This window comes from Aquarana catesbeiana, linkage group LG04, assembly GCF_042186555.1.
Source record: "Aquarana catesbeiana isolate 2022-GZ linkage group LG04, ASM4218655v1, whole genome shotgun sequence".
Taxonomy (NCBI): Eukaryota; Metazoa; Chordata; class Amphibia; order Anura; family Ranidae; genus Aquarana; species Aquarana catesbeiana.
This window is the reverse complement of record NC_133327.1, coordinates 282,725,845-282,738,884: the sequence shown is the minus strand read 5'-3', so window position 1 is coordinate 282,738,884 and position 13,040 is coordinate 282,725,845. Positions and strand designations below refer to the sequence as shown.

Genomic DNA, 13,040 nt, shown 5'->3' with positions numbered 1-13,040 from the left:
TGTTACAGGAGACACATTTTTCCCATTCCTCACACCCTAAATTCTTCCATAGAAACTTCCCCCAGTCGTTTTATTCCCTTTACTCATCCAAAAGCAGGGGTGCCGCCATTTTTTTACATGCATCTCTCCCCATGGAGGTTAAACAATGCTTCAAAGACAAGGATGGCAGATTTGTGATTATCAAAGGTGTGTTACATAACAGAGAAATCACAATTGCCAGTATATATGCCCCCAATGATGCACCTGCTTCCTTTTTCAAATCCTTCTTTGATAAACTGACCTCCTTGAACTCTCCTCATATCATAATAGGAGGAGATTTCAACTTAGTAGCTAACCCTACCCTTGACAGATCCTCCTCCACCAAGATCTCCAAAGCGTTCCCCAGGTCTCTTACTCAAGGCCTTTTGGACTACCAGCTGGTGGACACCTGGAAAACGCACAATATGGGGCTTAAGGAGTTCACTTTTTACTCTCACCCCCACAATAGTTACGCCAGGTTGGATTACATATATACCACCCCCATTATATTGGCAAACTCCACCAAGGCTACGATCCACCCCTGTGTTTGGTCAGACCATCACGTGACGTCCTTTACTACTAAATTTATAGGGTTGGCCCCAACACCATACATATGGAGACTGAACGAAGCATTGCTCTCGGACGTTGTGGTCGAATCCGAGACAGCTAAATCGATAGAGGAATACTTCTCCCTAAATGCCCTCCCCGACACCCCTCCCTCCTTTTTATGGACAGCCCATAAGGCAGTCATAAGGGGTAAACTAATCAGCATAGCCTCTTCCCACAATAAAATTCACAGACAAAAAATTCTAACTCTCACCACTGAACTAGACCGCATATACAAAAACACTAATTTGTTAGGCCTAGATTCAACTAGAAAATTAATAGACCAAAAGCGCCTTGAATTAGACTCCCTTCTGTCCTCTAACATTGAAAAAGACCTGCGTTGGTCCAAAGCCAAAATTTTATTGCAAAATAACGCCACTTCCACTTTATTTGCAAAAAGCTAAATCAGTCATTCCGCCCCACACATGTATATAAACTCTCCTCAAATACAGGTCTACCCACCTCCCATCCCAAGGAAGTACTTCAAATCTTTGAACAATTCTATTCCTCCCTCCTATCTCCGAATCTAAACTCCCCTACTTCTGCGGACGACTCATGGTTCCAGGACATTAATATCCCCACTCTCTCAACTACCCAAGTTGAGAAGCTCAACGCCCCTATCACCACCTCAGAGGTTCTCAAAGTCATTAAGTCCCTTAAGACAGGCTCTGCCCCAGGCCCGGATGGCTTTTCAGCCATTTACTACAAAAAATTTGCTTCCTTACTCTCCCCCCGGCCTAGCCCAACTGTTTAATTGGATCCTTCAAGGAGGTAACTTTCCAGAGGAGATGCTGCTGGCAAACATGTCCCTGATTCCCAAACCAAATAAATCCCGTTTTCTTATCCCTGACAGGGAATTCTATCATTTCCTTCAGATAAGACATTTTTTTCAACACCATTACCTCCTCCCCCACTCTGACCACTCGACAATATATGAGGACCTGTGTCGTACTGCTCCCCGTCAAAAGGGCCTTATCTCACAGATCCATGGCTCCTTGGTATCGGTAGAGGACTCTCTGACCCTGAAATACAGATCTCAATGGGAACAGGACCTAGCACTGGACCAAGATGTCATGGACTGGGAGAGGGGATGGTTGAACATATGTAAATGTTCAAAATCCCTCACTACAAAAGAGACAGCCATTAAACTCATAACAAGATGGTATTATACCCCTACACGTATACATAAGATTTATCCGCAGACCTCTCCCAACTGCTTCAGAGGTTGCACCCACTTAGGGACATACATACACACCTTCTGGGAGTGTGAAAAGTTGCAACCCACCTGGAAAGAAATACTAAAACTGATTGACAAATTAGTAGGAAACCCCATTAATCTCACTTTCCATCATTGTATCCTATTTCAAGATATTCCAGAGATTACCAAACCCTTGATGAGGTTAATTCACTCAATATGTGTCGCTACGCTTTGGGGTATAGCTCTTCACTGGAAATCTTCTTCAATCCCTTTTGCACAAATCATTTCTCGTATAGATTCTATGAGGATAACCGAGAAAATATTTCACACCTTACACAACTCCATACCCATATTTGATGCTAAATGGAACCCTTGGTTCCTTCTCAGGCTTCAAGACTGACCATGTTACATTATGGTTGACTAAGCTACATTTTTTTCTTCTTTTTTTTTTCAGTTCTTTATCATTTTTCTTTTATGATTTGTTTCTGGACCCCTTCCCTTTGATTTTATTATGATGATTTTGCTGATTTAGGATATCCTACCAGTACTGAATGTAATTCAATTTAATTTCACTGTGATATATGGCTCATAGGCTTGACGATGAATGTACATTCTTGATTTGACCTCCTATGGTTATTATACCTCACTGTAGAATATTGTTTCTAATGCTACTTTCTATGTACATGTTTTCTTTTTTACTATTTTCAATAAAAATCTTTTGAAAACAAAAACAAAAAACAAAAGTGCCCATTTTGAAGGCTTACATGCAAGTAATTGGGCATACAGTGGTTATAGGGGTCCGGGTCCTGCCACGGGGGACATATATCAAAAAAAAAAAAAGTTTCTAAAAAAGTAATTTTTAAATGAGCAGTGATTTTTTTTATTTTTAAAGTGAAAGCATAAAAATAAAAAAATCCTTCCAATATAGTGCCTGGGGGGACCCAGTAAAATGGCAAATCTGTGCCATGTCTAGAATCTGCTGCAGCAATAATTGCATTTATAAAGCCAAAAAAATTGAAATTTTCCCAGCAAGCTGCCTTTCTTTTGCTCAGCAACAGCTGAGGAGCCAGTGTGTATGATGAGGCCACAATGTAGTGCACTGGGAACAAGATTAGAGATTTTTTTGGATACATTCTGGTGTCACTTTGACTTTGGATAGAAGTAACAGGTGTGCAAAAATTGGTCTTTGGGTGTCAGTGGCGCCTTCCCATCTTAACCATATAGAGGTAAACTTGATGAAAGCAAGAATTGGCCTTGCTGTAAAAAAAAATGCAATGATATGCACCTGTCAAACAGGTGCTGAAAAATTGGTCTTTGGGTGTTAATTGTGCCCATGAAACCTATACCAAAAACATTCTTCCAGATGAAACGATTGAACACCCTCAAAGCTAGACAGCCTCGAAGTCCTGCAGAGATTCCACATCCCAAAAAGACTTAATCAGTGACATCGGAATCAGGAGCTTCATAGCTGGTAATCCGGGACTGATTCATTTTTATAAAAGTCAAACGGTCCACAGAGTCTGTGGACAGACACGTTCTATGATCAATAACGAAACCTCCTGCAGCACTGAATGCCTGTTCTGAAAGCACGCTGGATGCAGGGCAGCCCAACAACTCAGTAGCATACTGGGCAAGTTCTGGCCAGTGGTCTATTCTCATGACCCAGTAAGTCAGTGGATCGTCAGCTGGAAAGCTCTACATCTCTGTTTTGGCCCCAAGGTAATCAGCCACCATGTGATGCAGATGCTGCCGATGGGATGTGGAAGCTGACAGCCCTGGACAGCGAGGACTAAAAAAATTCCGAAATGCCTCACTAAGGCGAACGCCTTCTCCAACACTCCTCTCTTAACCAACAGAAGACTCAAAATGACGTTTCACCACACTGTAACCTATTGGAGTCAGAAAAAAATGTTCAATAAAATCCTCTTTAACGTGTCCTCAAGAGATTTTATCTTCTGCAATCTCAGTGGGGACAGGATGAATTATGAGACCTTCCCCTTATAACGGTGGTCAAGGAGGGTTGCCAACCAGTAATCATCCTTCTCCTTTATGTCACATATTATTGGGTGCTTTCGCAGGCTTTGAAGCATGAGGTTGCCCATGCACCTCAAATTTGCCGAGGCTTGAGAGGCAGACTTCTCGGGTCACTCAGGATGACAGCATCCGGAACTTCCTTCTTTCAGCCACGTACTACTCCCAAGGGTCCTGGGGTTGGAAAGCCATTGCTTAGATTGACGCATGTCTTCCTCTTCTTCAAAGCCTATGAAAGTACCAGAATCCTCCTCCTCATCCTCCTCCCCTCCCTCCTCCTGTGTGTTCTGTGACATAGGAATGATGGTGCCTGGATAAAATGGCCCTTGAGAGGAAAGGAAGTCCTCATCTTCCTCCTGCTGCTCTGCCTTCAGTGCCCTGTCCATAATGCCACGCATTATGGACAGGGCAGTCTGCTCCAGCAGGAACACAACAGGGATTGTGTCACTGATGCATGCACTGTCACTGCTCACCATCCTTGTGGCCTCCTCAAATGGTGACAATACAGTGCATGCATCCTTAATCAGCCATTGGTGTGGGGAAAAAAAGGCGAGGTGGCTTGAGCCCGTCGTCATGCTGTACTGGCACAGGTACTCGTTGATGGCCCTCTGCTGCATGTATAGCTGCTGCAGCATTGCCAAAGTCGTGTTCCACTTGGTGGGCATGTCACAAATCAGGCGGTTTACAGGCAGGTGGAATTCCTGCTGAATTTTAGCCAACCGAGTACTGGCTGTGTATGACCACATGAAATGGCTACAGACTCTTCTGGCCTGTTTTAGTACATCTTGCAACCCTGGATATGTACTTAGGAAATGCTGCACCACCAAATTGAGGACATGTGCCAGGCATGGGCTGGGGTTTGAGCCATTAGGGCTGAGGTTTGAGCCATTATCGGACACCACCATTCCTGGCTCCAGATGGCATGGTGTGAACCACCTCTGGGCCTGTCCCTGCAGAGCTGCAAGAATCTCTGCTCCGGTGTGGTTTCTGTCCCCTAAACACACCAGCTGAAGCACTGCATGGAACCTTTTAGCCTGACTCTAGGGATAGCAATTTGAACGCTTAGGGGGTACCTGATGTTCATAGGACAATTCTGCAGAGGAGGGCATGAAGGTCACGGAGGAGGAGGAGGGGGTAGAGCTCACAGGTCTGGCATCATCACCACCAGCTGTTTGGAGACATGGGGACACAACAAGCTGCTGCACAGAGCCATGTCCTGTATCCTTTCAAGTTGCAAGCAGCATTACCCAGTGTGCTGTGAACAAAATATATTGTCGCTGCTTGCTGGATCATGTGTCAGCAGTAAGGTGGACTTTACGGCTGACTGCCTTGCCCAACGATGCCAGAACATTCCCTTCAACGTGATGGTAGAGATGGAATGGCCTTTATGTGAAAAGTAGTAGCGACTAGGAACCTGCCATTGTGGTACAGCACATTGTGCGAATTCACGGAAGGGGGCAGAATCCACCAGGCTGAAAAGCAGAAGTTGGAGAGCCAAAAGCTTTGACAAGCTTGCATTTATACGCTGGGCATGTGGGTGGCAGGGACTGTATTTTTTTTTTCCGCTGCAGCAGATGGGGCAGAGAAATTTGCCAGCTACAGTCTACAGCTGGTGGTGTGCTGCTGGCAGATGTGCTGCTAGGACCTGGAACACCCTGTGCTATACCATCACCCCCCCCCTTTTCCTGCAGCCTGTGAGGTTTTGTGCTCGGATTAGGGTCTGGTATGCATTTTGGGGGGACCCCACGGCATTTTTTTAAATTTTGGCATGGGGTTCTCCTTAATATCCATACCAGACCTGAAGGGCCAGGTAATGGAATGGGGGTGGGAACCCGTGCCATTTTTTTCAATGATTTTTATCTATATTGCTGTGATCTGGCAATGCATTACAGCCACAAGCAGTTTTAAATGACATTTTTTCCTTTAGAAATATCATTTTGCTGCTCTCATTCATTACATTATGTGCGGCCGCTATGTAAGCAGCCTTACATAGTGTGGGGCGTGGACTTAGCCCCCTGATTGGCACTGTGATTGGCCAAAGCATGCAGGTCAGGTGCATGCTTTGGCCAATCATAGGACGCCAAGAGATCGCAGTGCATTATGGGGCATTCCCCGGCACTTGAATTTGCTGTGAACGCCCCATAATGTTTGGTATTCACTGAACGGGTGAACATTGGGCTCATCCCTAATAATAAGGATAGATGAGGCAGGTATTATACTGAAATAAACATTAGAGGGTAATATTTAATAAATAATAACCACACATATTGTACAGTGTCTGGACAGTATGAGAGCAGCTTGGTTAGGCCACAATGTAAGAAGGAGAGATGAGGCAGGTTTAACTCTGTAATTACCATTTGAGTGTATTATTTCAAAGACAACAGCCACAAATACTGCACAGTAGCTGAACAGTATTTAGGCAAATTGGCTAGGTCACAATAAAAAAGAGAGCAAAATCGAGACAAGTATTATGTTGAAATAATTATTATAGTATATTATCTGAGATAAGATAGCCACAAAACAGAACCTGGCCACAAACTTGTAGACATACCATAGATCATACATAATAAAAACCCCACATGCTATTCAAAAATATAGAAAAAGATCAATAATCAAAAAGTAGCTATCACTATGAGTTCAATGTGAACTCATCACACTACAACAACAAAAATTACAAACAGCGAAGCGCTATCAGTGTACAGACCCCATATTGCACTTTATATTGACTTTGGAATTAATATATTTAACATCACGTTGACAAATATAGGTATAGAGTTGTATCTTTACAGTTCTGGAACACAAAATTAGGCCAAGAAAGGTGGCAGGAACTGGTAATGGTGGCAGTCCAGCAGAGGTGTCAGTAGTTGGTAATAATGGCAGGCCAGAAGAGATAGCTGGAGCTGGTAACTGTGGAAGACCAGCAGAGGTGAAAACAAATGGTAATGGTGGAAGGCCAACAAAGGAGGAAGGATCTGGAACTGGGGGGTGGGCAGCAAAGGCCGTATGAACTGGTAATGCAGCTGATAATCCTAAAAGTGATGATATCGAAGCATGAACCACTACACCACCAGGTTGAGGAAATGTGCCAGGCAAGGTATATGTGTGAACTTTCCCTGCCAATGGGCAGCCAGCAGGCTGGTTCCCCTTTCACACAAAAAACTTGCTTGGCACAAGATGGCATTGGGTCAGCCACCTCTTGGCCTGGACCTGGAGATCTACCAAAATCTCTGACCCAGTATTGATTCTATTAATATTGATATAGTATTGATAAGTTCCTTCTCTGATTCACATACACTTTCTCCCTCTTGCCGCAGTAGGTCTAAGCTCAACATAACCACTTAAAGACCAGGCCTCTTTTTCAGACTCTGTGTTTACAAGTTAAAAACAAGTTTTTTTTTTCTAGAAAATTACTTAGAACCCCCAAACAGTATACATTTTTTTCTAACACCCTAGAAAATAAAATGGCAGTCATTGCAATACTTTTTGTCACACCGTATTTGCACAGCGGTCTTACAAGTGCACTTTTTTTGGAAAAAATTCACTTTTTTTAATAAAAAATAAGACAACAGTAAAGGTTGCCCAATTTTTTTTATATTGTGAAAGATAATGTTACGCCGAGTAAATTGATACTCAACATGTCACGCTTCAAAGTTGCGCCCGATTGTGGAATGGTGTCAAACTTTTACCCTTAAAAATCTCCATAGGCAACGTTTAAAAAATTCTACAGGTTGCATGTTTTGAGTTACAGAGGAGGTCTAAGGCTAGAATTATTGCTCTCGCTCTAGTGATTGTGGCGATACCTCACATGTGTGGTTTGACCACTGTTTTCATATGCGGGTGCTACTCACATATGCATTCACTTCTGCGCGCGAGCTCGTCGGGATGGGGCGCTTCAAAAAAATTTTTTTTTTCTTATTTATTTTACTTGATTTTATTTATTTTTACACTGTTTAAAAAAAAAATTGGGTCACTTTTATTCCTGTTACAAGGAATGTAAACTTCCCTTGTAATAGAAAAAAAGCATGACAGGTACTCTTAAATATGAGATCTGGGGTCAAAAACACCTCAGATCTCATATTTGGACTTAAATGCTATTAAAAAAAATTATCATTTGAAAAAATGACAACCGAAAAATGGCCCTTTAAGACGTATGGGCGGAGGTGACGTTTTGACGTCACTTCTGCCCTGCTATAGTATGGAGTAGGAGCCATCTCCCCCTCACTGGTCTCCATACCCAGCCACAGACAGGTCCCGATCGCCTCCGCCGATGGCTCCGGTAAGCTGCGGAGGGCGCAGGAGAGCGGTGGGAAGGGGATGGCCCCTCTCCCGCCGTCGATAACGGTGATCTCGCGGCGAATCCACCACAAAGACCACCATTATTGTAAACAGAACTGCCCGCTCTAAAGATGGATACCTCGGTTGTGGCAGCAGCTGATGTCGTTACTGAGATATCCATCTTCAAACTGATGACGTATATGTACAGGAGCCGGTCGGCAAGTGGGAGCTCACTCCTGTGATGGTGGAAGTGAACAGTAATGCCGTGTACACACGAGTGGAATGTCCGACAGAAAAAGTCCGATGGAAGTGTTTCATCGTCTTTTCCGATCGTGTGTATGCCTCACCGGACTTTTTTTTTCAAAAATTCTGACGGACCTAGAAATGGAACATGTTCTAAATATTTCCGAAGGAACCAATTCCTATCGGGAAAACCGCTCGTCTCTATGCTGTTCCGACGGACCAAAAACGACGCATGCTCTGAAGCAAGTACAAGACAGAAGCTATTGGCTACTGGCTATTAAACTTCCTTTTTCTAGTCCCATCGTACGTGTTGTACGTCACTGCATTCTGGACGGTCGGACTTTGGTGTGACCATGTGTATGCAAGACCGCTAGAGCGGAATTCCATCAGAACTCCGTCGGAGAAATCTTCGGAGTTTATTCCGACGGCAAAACCGATCGTGTGTACATGGCATAAGCTCTAAGAGTCTCAAAGCAACAAGCCAGGTTGGGATTAAGTGATCTCTGGGAGTTTTTCAGTCAGTCTTAAGGAGGTACATAAATGGCCAACACCTATAAGACATTATTCAACTTTGGTCAAAGCTGCACAGTTTACATTTATCTGCATGTGCTCCTTACCTGCATAGTCAGTTTTTTGGTAAAGGTGACTGATGCCTTTAATGTCAGCTATGTGACTGTCAGGACCCAGATTTGAACCTGGAACCTCTGTGATGTCTGGCTAAAGCCCCTCTAACTGTGCCCCCTGAGATTCAGAACTAAATCTATAAGATGAAGAAGACGATGGACATTATCTCTAGCTTGGTGGCCAGGTATGAAGCCTACATGATATGGAGAGATGAGGCTAGCTATATTAGAATTTAAGCTGATGGCACACATTTTCACTAGTAGCTTAGCGTCAGTATTAATCATAGACATAGGTCTGAAATTAGACCAATTATTATCATCTGTAGATGATTTAGGAAGCCTACTAATAGCTGCTGTAAGAGATTCAGGACAAAAATGTTCTGTACTAGAGATGGGCCGAACGACCCCCTGTTCAGTTTGCAGCAGAACTCCCGAACAGGGGAAAAGTTCTAACCCGAATGGCTAACCCCATTGAAGTTTATTGAAGCCTAACAGGGAAAATCAAAAGTGCCCATTTTGAAGGCTTATATGCAAGTAATTGGCCATAAAAGGGGTGTGGGGGTCCGGGTCCTGCCCTGGGGGACATGTTTCAATGCAAAAAAAACAATTTTAATCGATAATTTTTTCAGGAGCAGTGATTTTATTGATGATTAAAGTGCAACAATAAAAATGAAAAATTCAATTAAATATAGTGCCTGGGGGCTCCCCTTAGTATGCCTGTAAAGTGGGACTGTAGCTTGTATATAACATGCTGCAACAAAAATGAAATTTCTAAAGAAAAAAATCACATTTAAATTGACTCTCGGTTGCAATTGCTGGCTATTAAAGAATTAAAGAAAAAAACAGCATGGATCCCCCCAATCCATACCAGACCGAAAGGTTTAAAGGGGAACCCCACTCCAAAATTAAATAAAAAAATGGCATGCCCCAAAATCCATGCCAGACTCTTATCTGGACATGCAGCCTGGCAGGTCAGGATAGGGAAGGATGAGCGAGCGCACCCCCCTGAAACATACCAGGCCACATGCCCTCAACATGGGTGGGGTGCTTTGGGAAAGGGGAAGGCCATGTTGATGGGGACAAGGGTCTCTTGCCGACAAACTTGGGCTGTGGTTGTCAGGGTCTGTGGGCGGGGGGGGCCTTATCAGAATATGGAAACCCCCTTCAACAAGGGGGCCCTCAGATCCAACCCCTCCCTATGTGAATGGGTAGGATGTACCCCTACCCATTTACCAGAAAAGTGTACAAAAAAAATTAAAACAGGAGACAGGTTTTTGACAAATTCTAAATTAAAAAATGAAAAAAAAAGTGTCCCTCGATGTAAATCTATCGTCAATCATCCCACCAGCATGCACCGGTCCATGACGTAACAAGGGATGTTGCCAGGTGGTCCCACTCTATATAAGAACTTTCAAAGCTCGGAGGAGGTATTCAGAGGACGGCTGTCCTAGAAGACGGAACTTTTTTTTCGGGTCAGGCATCAGGCTGGACAATAAATTAACATTGAGGGGCACTGTTTTCTTTATTTTTTAATAAAGGATTTGTCAAAAACTTGTCTCCTGTTGGTTTTTTTTGTACACTTTTTTGGTTAAAGGGTAGGGGTGCTATGTACCCCATACTCATTCACAAGGGGGGTGGGATTCCGATAAGCTCCCTGTCACGGACCTGGCCGGGACGGAGGCTGTTGGAGAGGACTGTATGCAGGCCTGTTGCCCACCGATTATGGGCCCTAGCATTTGGGGGAATGGTGCTCTCTGTGAGCTGTATGCCTGGGGACCCTGGGGTTGATGTTACTATGGATTCAGCTCCATGTCCCCCCAAAACACACAGACTCTGGAACCCTTTATATGCCATATTAGAATGGTGACTGATTTATACCATTGGGACTCGTACTGTTAAATGCTAATGTCATCAACTCTGCTATAATGTGTTTAGTGTGGCTCTAAGAGTCTTTTCACCCATTGTTGTTTATGTTAATTGAGAGAGCTGATCACATTAGCCACCAGCCCTGGCTAATAGACGAATGGTCTAGGCTGAGGAGGGGGGAGATTGTTGTTTGTATTGTTAATTGTATTAATGTGTGAAGCCCGGTGCCCACAAGACTGTCATCTGGTCTGGGTACATTTTTGTAGTAAATTAGGTCATGTTAATTAGGTTAGCTTTGAGTCATCCCTGACATAAAAAGGTCTGTGAGATCTCAAAATAAAGGCAGTTCTGATGTACTCCAAGACTGGTGTTGTCTAGTTCTTGGGGTTCCTATAGCCAGATCCATTGGACTCGTGTTCCAGAACTTAGGAAGCGGTATATGACGGAAGCACTCAAGCGGAGTGTGGGACGTTCCGTGACACTCCCCACCTGCAGACCCCAACAACCACAGCCTAGGGTTTTCGGGAAGAGACCCTTGTTCCCATTAACATGGGGAAAAGGTGCTAAAGCACCCCCCATGTTGGGGGCATGTGGCCTGGAGCCACATGCAGGAGTAGGGGATCGCTCGCTTGTCCCCCCCTTTCCTGACCTGCCAGACTGCATGCACCTGATAAGAGGCTGGCATGGATTTTCGGGGGACCCCTTTAAATTCCACTTAAAATCCATACCAGACCCAATGGGTCAGTTTTTTTGTTTATTCTGCTGTCAGCAGGGAAACCTAATGACAGATGATGAATCATCAGTTGTTAAGGATGTCACGGCCAGCTTCCCAGCCTTGCTCCTTAACAACCAGCTTACGCTATGCCCTGATTGGGCAAAGCTTAGCCCAATCAAAGCACAGAATGCACTGTGCAGTGTGTAGTGCATTGCAGAGTGTTTGGCGGGGAAGGTCATGAAAGCATTATCCAAGTAAAGCAGTTTGTGCAAATGTTCTTGTGATCACATTCTATCTGGATAACTCTGCCCCTAGTGGTGTTCTTATCCCAAAAGAGAACTGGAAAGCTAACCAAATGGGAGTTAATATAAAAATAGGCATTTAGCATAATCTGGACATCCAAACAGATTGCAGGATCACTAAGTAAAGAATCATTCAGTTTACAATATGGAGAGGATCCCCTGCGAAGACAAGAGTGCAACGTCAAGGAAATTAAACCATGGACGTACCAGGAAACAGGGCAAATGGAAGAGGAAGGATCCTGGAAAAGGGTAGAGGTAGATGTACACACAAAGATATAGTCTTCAAGAAAAGGATTGGTGTGGAATGAGAGTAGTGAGAATAATCCTGGGTGGTGGGTAGAGGCTGTAGTTTTTATTATTTTTTAATGACACTTTTGCAGGCGTACATTACACTGGTTTGCAATTTCACATTCAGGTTTAAGGCATCGCCCAGATACATTATTTAAATAATTTGGGGTTGCTTAATGTTGCCATTTAAGTTGCATTAAAGACCCTTTCCCTGCTGAGTGGTATTTTTTTTTTAATTTGCACTGGTACGCATAACCCATGGCAGTGCCCAACTACCTGTGCCCTTTTTTAACAAAAGCTTGCAAATTGGACTTGAAAAAATGAAAGATTCACCTCAATAGACTTCAATAGGGTTTGTCGCTATAGTCTGGGTTTGCAGATTTCCTGCTGGATTCAGCAAGCATCCAGCAAACTTAACTTTGCTTGATTTATTCACAATCCTCACATGTTTATTTTTAAAGAGCCCTTATATGCTGATTATTAGCTACATTAGACCATTTAATATTATTTTGTCAGCAAGTATACGTTATGGTAGAGGCCAACTATGCTGTTTGGTTGAAACTCGTATGAAGCTACAGGAAATATACTTGCAAATGTGTATGTCATTGTAAACTTTACTTTTTTTTCCCTCCTTTCTGGAAGTTCAGTTTAGGGCCTGAATCTTTGAAACTGAATCAGATTTAGTCATTCATATGATTGGCTTAATCATTTAAATACCAGACCATCTAAAACTGAGCTAGAATATGCTAAAAACACAAATTTTACTTATAGTGAACTTTGAGATAGCTAGAGATATTATACTGGATTATTTTCCTGTGAAAATTCCCACCTATGGCAAAGGGTTGACTTGAGGTTGTATGTTTTTCTTGTCACTG

The 13,040-nt window shown here is 43.4% G+C and overlaps 1 protein-coding gene across 1 annotated transcript in view; it reads left to right on the top strand.

Annotated features, from left to right (window-relative positions):
- CSMD1 (CUB and Sushi multiple domains 1) overlaps positions 1-13,040 on the top strand; it is a 3,274,537-nt gene that overhangs the window by 1,863,116 nt on the left and 1,398,381 nt on the right. The gene's annotated exons all lie outside the window — the stretch shown is intronic.